We start from the raw sequence: 15,098 nt of genomic DNA on the forward strand, positions 1-15,098 counted from the left end.
TGGTTCGTAAATGCAGTCTTGTGAATTTTGTATAGGCCCCGGTGTGGCATAGATTAGCTGTCTCAGTGAAACCCTGTGCAAGGCGGGAAAGAGAGCCTCAGGTCTGGTCTCAGCAATGCCTTGGTTTACAGCAGATGGAGTTAGGAAGGCTCACCCGGCCAGAGGCAGTCACCAGCGATGAAACTTGCTGGACAGGCTCACTAGGTATTTCCCTGGCAGTGAGTGGGAAAGCAAGGGGCTACGTCGCAATGGAGAATTCCACACTTCAACCCTGCAGTCACACCCAAGGGTTGTGGTAACATCAGGAAAGCTCCTCAGGAATAAATGCACCTGTTTGGCCTGCCACCCTTGTCCTCCTCGAGCAATCTCCTAAATTCAAACACCACACAAGTATGGGAAGGAGGCTGCGCAGGGTCCATCAGGAAATCACGACTCCAGAGACCAAACGGTAGCACCACTAGCACCGGGTGAGAGAGCAGAGCAGCTGTGGGGAGGCAAGAGCCAGGTTAGCCTAGAGGCGCGCCAGCACTGTGGCGGCAGTAGTGGCGACAGGAGGCCGAGGGGCGGAGGCTAGGGCGGAGGGAGAGGGAGGGCGGGCCGGAGGGTGGTGGGAGGTGTGGCCGGCGGCGGTGGCGGGCGAGCGGCTGCAGCTGCCGCCGGCGTCTCAGGGGCTGCTAGCTGCAGGCGGACGCCGCGCCAGGCTATCCCGAAGCCCAGCTGCGCCAGGCCTCCCGGCCCCGGCCCCCAACGGGCGTCGCCGCTTCTCGTCGCCTTGACGCCTAGCCCAACGCCACCGTGCAGGATTGCCGGCGCCCCGCAAGTTGCTAGCGCACTCTGCGCCCGGGGAAACTTTCCCCCGCGTCCGGGCCTCTGCCAGGTAGGACTCGACCACTGCGCTTCTCTGTGCATACTGGCGCAGGTGGACACTGCGCGCCCCAGGGGAGATCTAGAACCAATTTGGGTCCCAGGACGCTCGGGGAAGCGGTCACCAAGTTCTACTGCGACTCCCCTGGGGGAGGGGATAGCGCCTCCTCGTGTGACCCCGAGCACGCCCCGGGTCTCGGACTTTGCCCAGGTCAGGTGCAGCGCCCATAGATCCCGGGGGCTCAGGCAACAACAAGGCGGCAGGTGGGACTCCCAGGTGTTGGTCGGGGATATACTGGGAGGAAAGGGATGCATCCAGGTGACCCTGAGCGTCCACAGGTCGCGACGGGAGACCCGGAACAGGGCTTGGGTGCGGCGAATCGCCGGCCATGGTGGGGTACAGAGGGCGCGTCGCCTTCGTGGGACCCTGGTGGCTGGCCAGGAGAGCGCTCTTGAATTTGTTTCCACACTCGAGCTGTCATTCCCTGCGCGGAAAGGTGTGCAGTTCCGTGGATGTGGAGACTACCGGGAGGGTCGCGCGGCCGGATGTGGGGTGTGGTGGCCGCGGGTTCCCAGCGTGGCTGGCCGCGGTGGGCGCGCGCGGGATCGGGGTCCTGCTTGTGCTGGGAGAATTGCCTCGCCAGGGGGCGCACTTGCTTTGCCCGGTGCTTCCCAGACCAGACCAGGATCTTCACAGACTGCAGCTCCGCAGATGCACCACTGCGCTGAGTGGGGTCTGTCTGGGGGAGCGCCCCACCTTGCCCCAGTCGGGCTGACGTCCCCACTATGAGACTGGGGTTCCTCGGTGATGACCGGATGGATCAGTGTCATGAGGTGATTTTTCATGGACTGTAGGCAAGGATGAGTGAATAATTTACATCTAGAAAAACAGTAACAAAAGAAACTTTAAGTGGACAGTGAGTTTGCATGGAGACAATGGGATAGAACCTTGGTTGAGATATACTTGAAGTTACTGAAACCCAACACTTTTTATAAAAATGGCTCTTTTTGTCCTGGTCCTGGCAGATCTCTGGGTGTGGTGGGCAGGACTCCTCCTCTTTCTGGGCACAGGTACATTGGGTGGGTGGTGGGGTTCCTTAGGAATTTCTGTAGTACCATTAGAAGGATTACACTCCCCAGCCATCCAAAGAGCACCCCATCACCTGGGTCCCACACACATCTATCTGATCACATCCCAAGCACCTGTGAAAATTCACCTTCCATCCCTTACTCTCAGACGGGATGCCTGTGGGAAGGGACATGCTGACATCCGGAGTCGTGGAAAAAGTGTCATCTTTGTTGTGTGAAGAGCTGTTCATATCGATGGAACTCTGGGGGTGACTGGTGCCTTGTCTTTATCTCTAAACTCATCTCTCCTCTCTGCGCCCCAAGAGAGTATAAATGATCTCACTAGCGATGGTGACTTCAGAGTGACTGGAAAGTTTTCATGTGTCCTTGCTAGGAATTTGTGCTCACCATCCCAGCTGCCTCCCCACACTCCTGCAAAGGTGAAGGAAATGGGGTGGCTCCTGAGTCCCCAGGAGACAGATGGGGTCCTGCCTGCAGCGTGGGTAGAAACCACGTGTGTTTATTGGATGCAAGTGTGGGATGTTTCTGTTAGAAGAAGCAGACCTCAACTGGATTCTGTGTGGAAAGGCATAGCTAACGCCCTTCAGTCAGTGTGGGATCCCAGATCTGAGGCAAGGCAAAGGAAAGTGGGGAAGCCCTTGTCTCTGGGTTCGTCTTTAAGGCATTCCAGGGGTCAGAAAACAAAAGAAGTGTTTGGTTTGCTGTGTGTGTGGTGTGCCTGTGTGTGTGTGTGTGCGTGTGTGTGTGTGTGGTGTGCCTGTGTGTGTGTGTGTGTGTGTGGTGTGTGTGTGTGTGTGTGTGGTGTGCCTGTGTGTGTGTGCCTGTGTGTGTGTGTGGTGTGTGTGTGGTGTGCCTGTGCGTGTGTGTGGTGTGCCTGTGTGTGTGTGCGTGTGTGTGGTGTGCCTGTGTGCCTGTGTGTGGTGTGCCTGTGTTGTGTGTGCATGTGTGTGGTGTGTCTGTGTTGTGTGTGCATGTGTGTGGTGTGCCTGTGTGTGTGTGTGGATGTGTGTGTGTGTGTGTATGTGGTGTGCCTGTGTGTGTGTGGTGTGCCTGTGTGTGTGCTGGTAGCCTGGTAGGACAGTCTCACCCTTGGAACCTGGGGATTAGCCTGTCCCCCACCATAAGGCCTGCCGATTCTGAGTGCTGTCTCTCTGCTTGTTTCTCACCCCAACTTGCACACTGAAGAGAGCACAGACTCTCCACCCTCTAGGGCTACTCCTGTCTCTGCTTCTGTGTTGTGGACTCCAGGTAGATTCCCCAGTCTCTGACTTAAGAGTAATCCAAACCTGGGCCTATTTCTTTGTCTTCTTTGTCCTCAAGTCCAAAATGCCCATCAGTCGTTGAAGCTCCAGGAAGCGTTGTAGAAGTGGACCTCTGGACTACACATAGGACATCTTGGTATGAATCCAGAAAGGACTCCCCACCTTTTAATAATGGCCACACCAACCTGAAAATAGCTTCGCGCTTACTAAATGATGTCTCAGTGCTCTGGGTTTGGGGTTGTTTGGGTTTGGAGTTAAGGGATTAGGGGGATTTGTGGGAAGGGCTGGTAGAGGGGAAGAGCAGATTTGAAATCCAGCCAGTCCATTTATCAATGAGGCCTTGGAAGAGGCCCTTCCCCTGTGACCCTGCTTCCCTGTCTGTAAGCAGCTGCAGAGATGGAGGGGCCTTGTGACTTAAATCCAGGGAAGTCTCTTGGTCATCTGGATGCTGCCCTTAGTTCTTCAGGGGTTCTCCAGGCTATTTTGTCTCCTCTTGCTGCCCTCTGGTACTAGAACCCAGCGGCTCACACTCAGGGATAGTCATTCAGCTTGGGTGGACCAATGCCACACATTGGTGTTTGGGGGCAGAGAGAGGGTAATGGTGTGACCCATCCCTGTTAAGAGGGTCACAACAGCCAGTGCCGGTTTCTTCCTCTTGGTGCCTGTCCAGTCCCTGTTTCCTTGTGAAAAGCCAGGGCCTGAGACTGGACAACACGTTTTAGCAGCCCCTCCCTTTCCAGAGGGCTGCTCTTCTGGCCCATTTCATCAGCCACTGAGAGGGGAAATCAGGAACATTTGTCTACGTTCAGCTGGGACCCCCACAGAGAGAGCTCAGAACCCAATACTCTCAGGCAAACACACCAGCTTGGGCTCCTCTTGCCCCGTAGGCTGGCAAGTGTTCCATCTGATGGGGTGGGGCCGATCACAGTGGTTTTTTTGTTTGTTTTGTTTTTTTTTTTTTTTTTTTTTACAAAGATGGTGAGACCAGGTCTGCAGCTGACACTCCCAGGCTTTCAGTGGGGCCCAGATTATTCCATTCTCTCTAGCTTAGACTTCTGGGTTGGGCATAAGCAGAAATGGGCTCACGAATGGTAGGTGCATGTGTACATCAGGAGATTAGTCGTGGTAGAGTAGACAACCCAGAGAACCAGGAATGAGGAGGCTTGGTCTATCATGGATTAGACTGTGTGGCCTAGGCAAGTCACTGCCCTGTCTGAGCCCCAGGTTCTCTATTTGCTTAGAAAGATCACGCTGTGATGATTAAAGTACCTTCGTTTAAACACTGTCTACCCTGCCTGTCAATTATGTGACTTTAGGTCACTTAACTTCTGGTGTCTTCCATTTCTATAAAATGGGATTAGCAGTATCCCACACCATCAGACTGTAGTGGGCCCTCGGTGCGATGGTCCTAGTAAAATAGTTAGCACTGTAGCTAGCACACAGCAAACACTCTTATCTTCCCATTGTAGTTTAGGGATAGGAGACAATGGGAGTAGGTCGGTAGTCAGCTGCTTTCTTCCTTTCTTACCTTACTGGGGCAATGCATTTCTTGGTAGTTATTTTCATAGTAGCCCTGTCCCTGTTGCAGGATAGCCAGTGTGATGTCTAGTCCTTCAGCCACTTCCCTGCTCCATTCTGCTTCTTCTCCTAACTGGGTACCGAGACCACCTGAGCTGATGAGAAACTGACCAACAGCTTCCAACATCACCCAGTCACAGGCTCTTCTTCTAAAACACTTTGGACCTTCAGATAAATTCTCTTGGACTCTGTGGGTTATATTTTCCCCAGCGGGCCTGGTTCCCTCTCTGGATGTGGGCTGGGCCAGGTTTGAGGTCTGAGGTCTGCAGAGTGGGGATATGTCTCCTGTCTTGACTGGGGAAGCTTCCTCGGGCTGCTTGGGAGGGGACAGTCCAGGCTGCACCTATGTCTCTTCCCCAGGAAGGCTGTTGCTCTAAGTGATCTTGACAGTGACATCTGCATGGTACAGACACCGAGGCTGTTCCTATGAGTCCGGGCCAGACCATGCTCCGGCTTCATCTCCTTTACAGGGTTTTAACTATTGTTTCCCTTTCATAGGCAGGAGAACGAGGCTCTGAAAAACATGGAGTCAGCGGTGGGGCTGGGGTTTGAGATTAGCTCATTTTGGCTCTTCATCCTGTGTGTTCAGCCATTGTGTGGTTATCCTTCCTGTGACCCCCAGAGCCCCAGTGGGTACCTTTGAAGTTGGGCCACCCTCAACACCCCCCCCATACACACACACATACTCCACACATCTCCCCACCTCCACCCCACCCCCCACATACATATGCTTTTGACCATTCTTGCTCAGGGCTCCTTCTGAGAACCCTTCCTTTCATCTTACACTTATCACTTAGGCACCTTGGAGACAGGTGGGTTAAAAGGTTAGGGACATGGTTGCTCACAGATTAGAACAATCTTAGGAAGCAAGAAAGGGCTGTAAAGGAAGAGGTGTGTTCTGGCCTGGATCTGCAATTGTCTTGCTGTGCTGTGGCCTCTAATTCCTTATCTCTGAGAATGAGAATGATGGCATTTGTGTTCTGTTAAGTGGACATTAACTGCTGCAGCATATGACACCAAACCTCCATGCCTGAGCACTTTGATCTCCCTGCTTGCTCTCCTGCTTGGCCTCTGCTTCTGCTTTTTGGGGTGCTTGGGAGGGTGACCCTGGTATGTATATGGCTGCTCTGAACCATGTAAGTGGCACTGATGTCACTGTTGAAGGAGAAGAGGATGGTGGGAATGCCAGCAGGCACTCCATGCTTCAGCAGGAGTTGGTACATTGGCCAGATCTGTCACCCAGTCCTACCCAGCTGCAAGGGAAGCTGAGACCACAAAGAAACTCCAGCTTGGCATTGGCATTAGCAGCTGAGTGCTGAGATGAACATTCAAGGCTCCTTGGGATGACTGGGTCACCAGCCCTTCAGACAGACTTATCCTTAACTGACCCTGATTGCACACAGTCTGCGCATGGGGACCTTATTTCCAGGTGTTCGTATTGGGCCTGGGACACACTGCAGGGCGGTGGGGCCAAAGGAGCTGACAAGGGGCACGTGACAAACACACTCAGCTGTGACTTTCCACTCAGTACTCTATGGCCTCCTTTGACTTGCTGAAACTTATTACTTTGAGAACTTTCCAGAACCTTCTCCAAGTTCTTCTAGTAGGTAATTCTGTTCCTATGTCTTTCCATCCCATCATAGGGTGACTCTATTATATTCAGGTTGGTGGGAGTGGGAAGTTAGGGAAGCAAGGGTGCTGAACTCGTCTGGAAGTTGAGGAGAAAGCCAGGCATCTTGTTTTAGGTACACAGTATGCACTAAAGTGTGAGTAAGAGAGAAGGGGGCAGCTCCAGCAGAACTGCCAAGTACTGCCCAACACAGAGACAGGCACCCAGCAGAGGGACAGGCACCCAGCACGGGGACAGGCGCCCAGCACGGGGACAGGCGCCCAGCACGGGGACAGGCGCCCAGCACGGGGACAGGCGCCCAGCACGGGGACAGGCGCCCAGCAGAGAGACAGGCGCCCAGTACAGGGACAGGCGCCCAGCACAGGGACAGGCGCCCAGCAGAGGGACAGGCACCCAGCACGGGGACAGGCACCCAGCAGAGGGACAGGCACCCAGCACAGGGACAGGCACCCAGCACGGGGACAGGCGCCCAGCACGGGGACAGGCGCCCAGCACGGGGACAGGCGCCCAGCACGGGGACAGGCGCCCAGCAGAGGGACAGGCGCCCAGCAGAGGGACAGGCACCCAGCACGGGGACAGGCGCCCAACACAGAGACAGGCACCCAGCAGAGGGACAGGCACCCAGCAGAGGGACAGGCACCCAGCACGGGGACAGGCGCCCAGCAAGGGGACAGACGCCCAGCACGGGGACAGACGCCCAGCACGGGGACAGGCGCCCAGCAAGGGGACAGGCGCCCAGCAGAGAGACAGGCGCCCAGTACAGGGACAGGCGCCCGGCACAGGGACAGGCGCCCGGCACAGGGACAGGCGCCCAGCACAGGGACAGACACTGGCTAAATGGTGAAAGGTTCCAGCTCCTGCCAACCGTTCCCCCCATGATCTCAGGACTGGGCTCTCCTTTTTTTTTTTTTTTTTTTTTTTTTTTTTTTTTTTTTTTTTTGGTTTTTTCGAGACAGGGTTTCCCTGAAGTTTCTAGAGCCTGTCCTGGAACTAGCTCTTGTAGACCAGGCTGGCCTTGAACTCAGAGATCCGCCTGCCTCTGCCTCCCGAGTGCTGGGATTAAAGGCGTGCGCCACCACCGCCCGGCTTGGGCTCTCTTGATGAACTAACAGAACTTCAGTTTGGAGTGGGGAGATAAATTGGAGTTAGCTACCACTTTCATATGTTCTGGGCCCAGAGATACTGCTGGGAATGGCTCCCTGCCACTCACCCTGCCCCCACATGGCCATCTCTACTGCTGGGACAGATTGCTTTCAGGCTGGCCAAGAGTGTGCAGCCTCCTGGGGAGCAGGCTGGGCCACCTGCTTCCTGCCATTCAGGGACCCTGCTGGCGGAGCAGGCGCTGCCTGTGGCTAAACCCAGCAGGTTTAACAGACGCCCGATGGAATGATGGGGACAAGGCTGACTTGTTGGCTCCACTCACACAGAATGGCCCTGTGGACCCCACATGCAATGCCTGAGGGTTTGATGCAAAGAGCAGAAGAAGGATCGTCTCTCAGGGGCTCCAACCCAGGGGTCTGGAGGGCTCAAACATCCAGATCCCTCCCAGATACAAAAATCAGAGGAGGCGACTTGTCACAGGGGTTAGGGACAGGCATGTCTAAACACAACCACCTGGTTGTGTTCAAGTCCCTAGCTAGCCTGGCAGCCATGACTGATATTTGTCCTTTACCCAATCCCCTAACTTGTAGTGACTTCCCACACACTGTTCTGCTCTTGGCATTCACTCACACACCCTGTATCAGCCTGCCTTGCTTTAGTAGGGTGATTCCAACAACAGATCCTGTGAGCAAGGATTTGAGGGCCAATCCTTTATGCATGAGAAAGAAAGGAGTTCCCCTCTGTGGATGACTGGAGCCCAGACCTTTGAGGACTCTGAGCCACTATATAAAGCACATCAATCATTCTACCTGGCAGGGGAAGCTCGCTGGTTGATCACCAATTTCATTGTCACACAAAATGATGCTCCCAGAGACTCCGGCTTCTGTGCACTTCCAGCCTGCTGACTGGTGAGCCCTCGAGGGAAGCAGTACCTTCCAGCAAAGCCTTGCTGCACCACAGGCAGGGTTGGCACGGGAATGCGTTGGAAGCACAGCTCACTTGCCTGAGGTAGAGACACAGATTTGTGATGGATTCGGTCAGCTGCATGCGTGGCCACAGTCATTCTTTGCCTGAAAAGGGACTGAACCATCACATACACCTCAGTAGATAGCCAGCCTGTGGGACTTCTGCCTCTCATGGTTTCCTGGCTTTCCCTAGCCTTCCCATGCTATCTGCCCAACCCACAGTTGTCCCCACAAGCATCATCTTGGCTTTTCTATCTCATGGGAGCCAAACACCTGGGCTTGGCATAGTCAGGAAGAGTTGTTTGATGCTTCTTTCCGGAGGGTTTTGTTTATTGTTTTTTTGCTGAGAGAGCCAGGTGCCGAGCCAAGGTGAACAGTGGCTGTTAATATCCAGTGAGAAAGCACACCCAGCCAGGTGAAGGGTGCTTGCTTCCTGGAGCTTGGGGACCTTCTCTCTTTTGTGCCTTGTTACATCAAGAAGACCAAGCTTCGAGCCTGGTGACCCTAGTGGGCCTTGGAATACAGCATCATCACAAAGTGAATGAAGTTAGACTGTAGTTCACACTTAGCCTGCAAATGGCTGTCCTCCACCTACCGTTACGGAGAGCACTGGACTGGAGGTCCAGAGCCTCCAAGACTTGGGTCTCTCTGTGTGAGCGTGTGTGTATCTGCTTGTATGTGGGTGTATGCACATGCATATCTAGGTGCTTGTGTGTGCACATGTGCAGTGAAGCCAGAGGTCAATGTTGGGTGTCTTCCTCTGTTGATCTCCATCTTGTTTTTTTGACAAGGGTCTAAAAAGAGGCTGGACCTGGTGCTCGTCAATCTGACTCGACTATCCAGCCAGTGGGCCTCAGTGGATCCTACTGCCTCTTTCCCAGGGTAGAAATTCATGCCATAATTCAGCTCTTTTATGGATACTGGAGATCTGAACTCGGGGCCTCAGGCTGGCATAGCAGGCACATTACCAACTGAACAATCTCCCAGCTCCACTGCGATCTTCTGATGTCTCGTTCTCATAGAGAAATGAGTTCTGGTGAGTCTTGGGGTCTCTTCTAACCCCAGAGAAACTGGGTTCACCTCAGAGTCTGAGAAGGGGAAGAAAAGCCAGAAGCTGTGGATCTCGTGGGTGTTGACTAAAAAAAATAAGAGGGCAAGTGTCTTTTTAATAACTGGAATGATATATGTGTATATATAGCGAATATGTATATAAACATACACACACGCAAACACACCACACACACACACATATATATATATATATACATATATATACATACTTTTCATTTGACAATCTTTTCTTTTTAAAGTGGTTTAAAGAATGTAAGTAACTGATGATTGCCACACAATAAGTTCAAATAAAAATATTCTTTTAAGAAAGTAGTTACCATGTAATAGAATTTAAATAATGGGCAATTTTTGTTTCAAGTAGCCCAACCATATGTAAAGATGTATTCAAACCTATTTTCAGGGTGTGTGTGTAGGCCTTGATGAAAGGTTCTCTCTGGAAAATAGTAACAGTGATAACAATATCATCGAACAAAGTTGTATGTGTATTCACATACATCTCTGTGGAGCAACAAAGGGATTCCTACGAAGCTCTTCTAGAAGGAAGTGTCCTGAGAGCTGCTGGAATGTCCCCTGTGTTCCAATGGGACTGTGAGAAACTGAGGCAGATTCCAGCTTGGCAGTCACATGGGTCGGGGTCAAACTCTAATCTTGGTTAGCTGTGTGACTGTGGGTGAGTTATCACAGCCTCAGTTTAAGCGGGGGGTAGGGTAAGGGTCAGTAAGACAAAGTCAAGTGCACCGGGTCCTTCCCCACTCACTCGTACAGAAACAGCAAGCACCCTTACCAAGGACCCACTGGGCCCGCACACTGTGTCCTATGGTGCCCAGCAGCCTCCTTACAATGGGGTTCTATTCCTGCTTTGCAGAATGGAGACCTAAGGTGCAGAAGCTGTGGTGTGTGCTAGGTGGCCCAGAAAGGGGAGTGAGAGATGAGGTTTGTCTGAAGCCCTACAGACTCAGGCCTGTACAGTAAGGTGTTAGAGTTGGATCTGAAGTGTCTCCCACAGCTCTTGAGACTGTTGTTAGTTACCTGCCAGTGACTATTGTTTGCACACTGTGGGGCCTCTAAGGCTTGGGGCGTGGCTAGTGGAATAGCCTGGCTAGGGGTCTTGCCTCTTTTGCTGGTGGTCACGCAGGCCAGCACTTCCCTCTACCCTACCAGTCAGAAGACTTTGGGTGGCAGCACCCACCGGCTCTGAAGGGAGGATACTCCATCGCAACTCAATTCCAAGGCCCAGATCAGCTTCAGAAAGGCAGACTTGCTGATGCTGGGGAGGTTTGGATTGGGTTTTTTTTGTTTGTTTGTTTTCCTTGTTTGATCTCTACCATGAATGGGGGAGGGGAGGATGTGAGAAGGAGCGTCTGGCCTGGCTGAGGGAAGAAAATGAGATAGCTTGGGTTTCATTTGCAGCCAGACGCGCTGTGAGCCTGTCTGAACAGCTTAATAAAGACAGGAAGCCCGACAACAGAGGTCTCCTGGGCTGCGCAGAAACACCTCTGCACAGCCCCCTCCTCAGGCTTGTGTGTATTAGCGCCTCGCAAAAGGGCAATTTCCAGCGATGCTGGATTCCCAATCTTGCTCAGTGCAAATCTCTTTCTTAAAGCCCAGGATCAGCAGGAGGAGGAGGCGGGTCCACTCTGGGCCTAGCCCTGTCTGCTCAGAGAGCCCCATCACCAACCAGCCAGCCTGGGCTGACACTTGCTGTTTACTGCTTAGCGGGGAAAGAAGTGAGCTGTGTGATTAGGTAGAGTGAAAAGCCCTGGCTGTGACTTTACCAGGGGCTCCTAATTGACCAGGAGAAACTCCATGGAGTATGGAGACACAGCGGGGATTAGAAGGACTGTGGTATAAGTCCAGCTCTAGCTCTGTGCAGCCTCGTTAGACAAGGCTAGACCCCTCTGGACCTTTTGTTATCTGTGAAAACCTGGGGGTGGGAGGATGAACAAGAACCAACCAAATACCAACAACAGCGAAACCATACCAAACCAGAGAAGAATGATGGGGTCAAGCTAGGTTCTGTTCTTTTTCTGCTGCTCTGCCAACCCCTTCTGGGCTCAGAAGGCTGATCTACTGAGAGAGAAGCCAGGGTTTGGGGGAGCAATGCTGACAAGCAGGAGCAGCATGCTGTAATCGTCCCTGGCAAACATGTGTATGTATTGGATCTCAAATGCCAGTGCTGATCGATTAGTAGGGTCTGCCTTGAGACCAATGATGAGTGGATGGGGCTGTTTTATCCAGGCACAACAGGAAGGAGTGCCAAGATCAATTATTGATGTCTGGCAATATTAAAAGAAAACAAATTGACAGAACCATGGAGGTTCTGGGTACAGCCTAGGGCCTGAGGAATCTGTCACTAGTTGTGTGACCATGTAGCCTAAGGTCTGAATTAGACTAGGTCCCACAGATAATCATCCATGGATGTCTTCCTTGCCCAGAGGTCTGGGTGGTGCTCCGGATTTGGAATGGTGCCTTGCTGGAGTTGAAGTGTCTGCTTGGGTGATCTGAATGCAATTCGCCTGAGCAGAGCCAGCGGCCTGTTCAGGCTTCCCTTCTCTCATCAGATGGAGTGCTGTATTAGGCATCGCTTCACGGTACTCATGGGTCTGTGAGGCACCTGTGAGCTCACAAAGGGGCTAATCGGACCAGTGGAAAAAATAAACAAAGCATGCTGGCAAAGGATGGGGAACCGTGGCCTGCAGTCAAGATGCCCAGATGTTTAGAATAGGAAGCTGACTCAGCATTATGCGGTAGGGGTGGTGGTTTGTATGAGAAGAGCTCTAATAGCTCCAGTTTGAATAGTTGGGCCCCAGTGGATGGAGCTGTCTGGGAAGGACTAGGAGGTATGGTCTTGTAGATTTGTCCCTGGGAGCAGGCTTGAGGTTGCAAAAGACTTGTGCCTCTCCCACCTTGCTCTGCTTCCTGTGTGTGGATCAGGATGTGAGCTCTCAGCTGCTGCTCCAGCACACTGCCTGCCTGCATGCATGCTGCCAAGCTCCCTGCCATGCTGGTCATGGCCTCCAGTTCCTCTAGAGCCGTAAGCCTCAAAGAAACTCTTCTTTCCATACGTTGCTTTAGTCGTGGTGTTTTGCTGCAGAATAGAAAAGTAACTAAGATAAGGGGTTATGAACTAAAAAAACTCAGTTCTAGACGCTTGGAGCACACGCATATGCTCTTTGATGGACAGCCATGAAAATGGCTTGTTGCTCAGCTTCGTGAACTCAGGAACTCAGCCAGGAACCAAGCAGGTGCATCTCCTCAGGTCATTCTCATGAGCCCTGTCATCTTTCTAAGAGAGGTCTCTCTCCTGTGTCTCTTTGGGCCCTTGATCATCACCCAGAGACACTCTTACTTAGTAGCTGACATTCTGAACCCATCTTTCTCCTTTTATCCATATAGTTAGACAGGAAGACTGCGTGGGTGTCCACTGAGAGTGGAGAAAATGGAGCCTTTTCTTGGGGTGCTTTTGAGACAGCATTTACCCAAATGATCTTGCCTGAGCCTAAGCATACAGGTGTTTGGAATCCAAGGAAAATATATTTGCCAAACTAACTAACCAACTAACTAACTAACCAACTAAATATTGTGGTCAGTGCAATGTCACATAGGAGCTGATTCTCATGAAAGCTCTATTTTGGTGAGGCATCTCTTCCTGCCCCTCCCCCTACTCCCTTCTTTTGCAGTCCCCACCCAGTTTGGTTTAATACATCTTATAACTTTTTTCCCTCAAATTTCCACATGGATTTAACTAGCAGTAACCCCCTATATGAGGCCCTTCTGTGAGAATTAATCACAAGAGTCTCCAATGACTGTAAAACCCCCTGTGAAGATGAAGAGCCAGTGAAGAAAAGCTGGGGCTCAGGTCCCCTTTATTTTAAAGACAAGATGTGTTTTAGAGAGGCGTGGTGACTTGGCCAAGGCCAGTGAGTTAGAGACAAGCCATGTCCCCTGGAGTTTGTAGACTGGAGCCCTCCCCGCGCGCTGAGACATTTGCTGGCTGGAGGCAAGCTGCCCCTTTATGATGCAGTAGCCAACCAGTCCTTCATTGTGGTTGGGGTGATGATACAGTCGGAGGAGGTAGGGGGATCCCTCTGTATGTCCACTGTCCCCATGTGATGGGAAGTGCAGAATAGAAACCAGAGCCTATTTGCCCATAATGAGGAGACACATGTGAGTTTAATTCAGGCTGGCATGACTTGAGCTTGGCTCTCAGCATGCTCTGTGTTCTGGGAGTGGGTGGGGACACCATCTTCCGCAAGCCTGACCCTGGCAGCCCGACAGATGTGTTTGTTTCTTCCTGCACCACTTGGGAGGCAGGCAGCAAGCGTCTGTGAGGACAGGGAGAGGCAGGCTCTGAGACTGGCGCCTGGGCTTAGAGGTGACTCGGTGTCTGGACCTGGAATCTCAGGCTACTTGCTGTGCCCGTCCGCACTGTGAGGACTGGAGCCACCCTCTCTTATCAAAGGGTGCAGGGCTCAGTGTCGTAGTCCATCCCGTGAGGGCTCAGGGAAGTGCCTATGGGAAGCAAGCAGCTTGCCTTAGCTCTTAGCTTGAGGACTCTCAGTAAGGAGCGTGCATGAGTCTGTAGTTAGAAAATCATGTTTGCCCGTTTCCTTTCTGTTTATCAGAGTCACATTCATGCATGTGCCAACTACCTAAATGTAACACTTTGCCTGTGTTCCTTCCCGTATTCTCCCTGTGTAGAGTGTGGTGCGGTGTGTGTGTGTGTGTGTGTGTGTGTGTGTGTGTTGTTAATTACAGTTTATGAGAGGCCATTGTTTTGGACTGAGCTCTATTAGGCCCCAGCAGGCCACCCAAAATGGAGGCAGGCCAGCTAGAATGTTCCAAATAACTAAATTAAAACCTGAGGGCTGGAGAATTGGCTCAGTGGGAAAGGTACTTGCCATTAATCCCAACGACCCAGCATGAGCCTCAGAATCCACATGTTGGAAGAAGAGAATTGAGTCTCCAAAGTTGAAGATCACAAATACCACGGTCCACACATGAACACACACACATACATATAATTAATGAATGTAAAAAATTGTAATATTACCAGTTTATTGGTAAGCGCTAACCTTGAGGGATCAGGCAAGAGATGACAGCCACCTTAAAAGCAGGCCACCACTGCCTACAGTGGTAGAAAGTCCCCTCTGCCTTAACTCATATGGAGAAAGAGTTTGAAATGTCCCACCTGCCTTTTGGTTCTTATTTTTCCTTTTCCATTTTTTTTAATTTCAAGAATTATTTTACATTATGTGGGTACCTGTGCCTGTGGGGGGTGTGCTTGTGAGCACGGTGCCCGTGGGGGCCAGAAGAGGCAGCGGAACCTCTGGAGCTAGAGTTTCAGTAGCTTCGAGCCGACTCATACTGGTGCCGGGACCCAAACTTGGGCCCAACCCCCAAGTCACCTCTTTGGCACCTGCTCCTCCAGTCTTTACTGCCCAGGAAACCCCTGACAGTGCTCAGGTCAGGGAGGACCCAAGCTGACTTAGCCCCATTTATGAACTACGCACTGGTGAAACCACATACTAGGTCCGC

General features: G+C 52.2%; 1 protein-coding gene across 10 annotated transcripts in view; it reads left to right on the top strand.

Annotated features, from left to right (window-relative positions):
- The first annotated feature begins 640 nt into the window (after positions 1 to 640).
- Positions 641 to 15,098, top strand: part of Tspan18 (tetraspanin 18) — a 132,602-nt gene continuing 118,144 nt past the window's right edge. For 9 of the 10 annotated variants that reach the window (XM_038330804.1, XM_038330803.1, XM_038330806.1 and 6 more), the window contains exon 1: positions 641 to 877. The gene's annotated coding sequence lies outside the window, so the exon portion shown is untranslated. The remainder of the gene's footprint in view (positions 878 to 15,098) is intronic. The other variant, XM_038330811.1, reaches the window with a different exon arrangement.

The sequence above is a fragment of the Arvicola amphibius genome, chromosome 5 (assembly GCF_903992535.2).
Source record: "Arvicola amphibius chromosome 5, mArvAmp1.2, whole genome shotgun sequence".
NCBI classification, from domain to species: Eukaryota; Metazoa; Chordata; class Mammalia; order Rodentia; family Cricetidae; genus Arvicola; species Arvicola amphibius.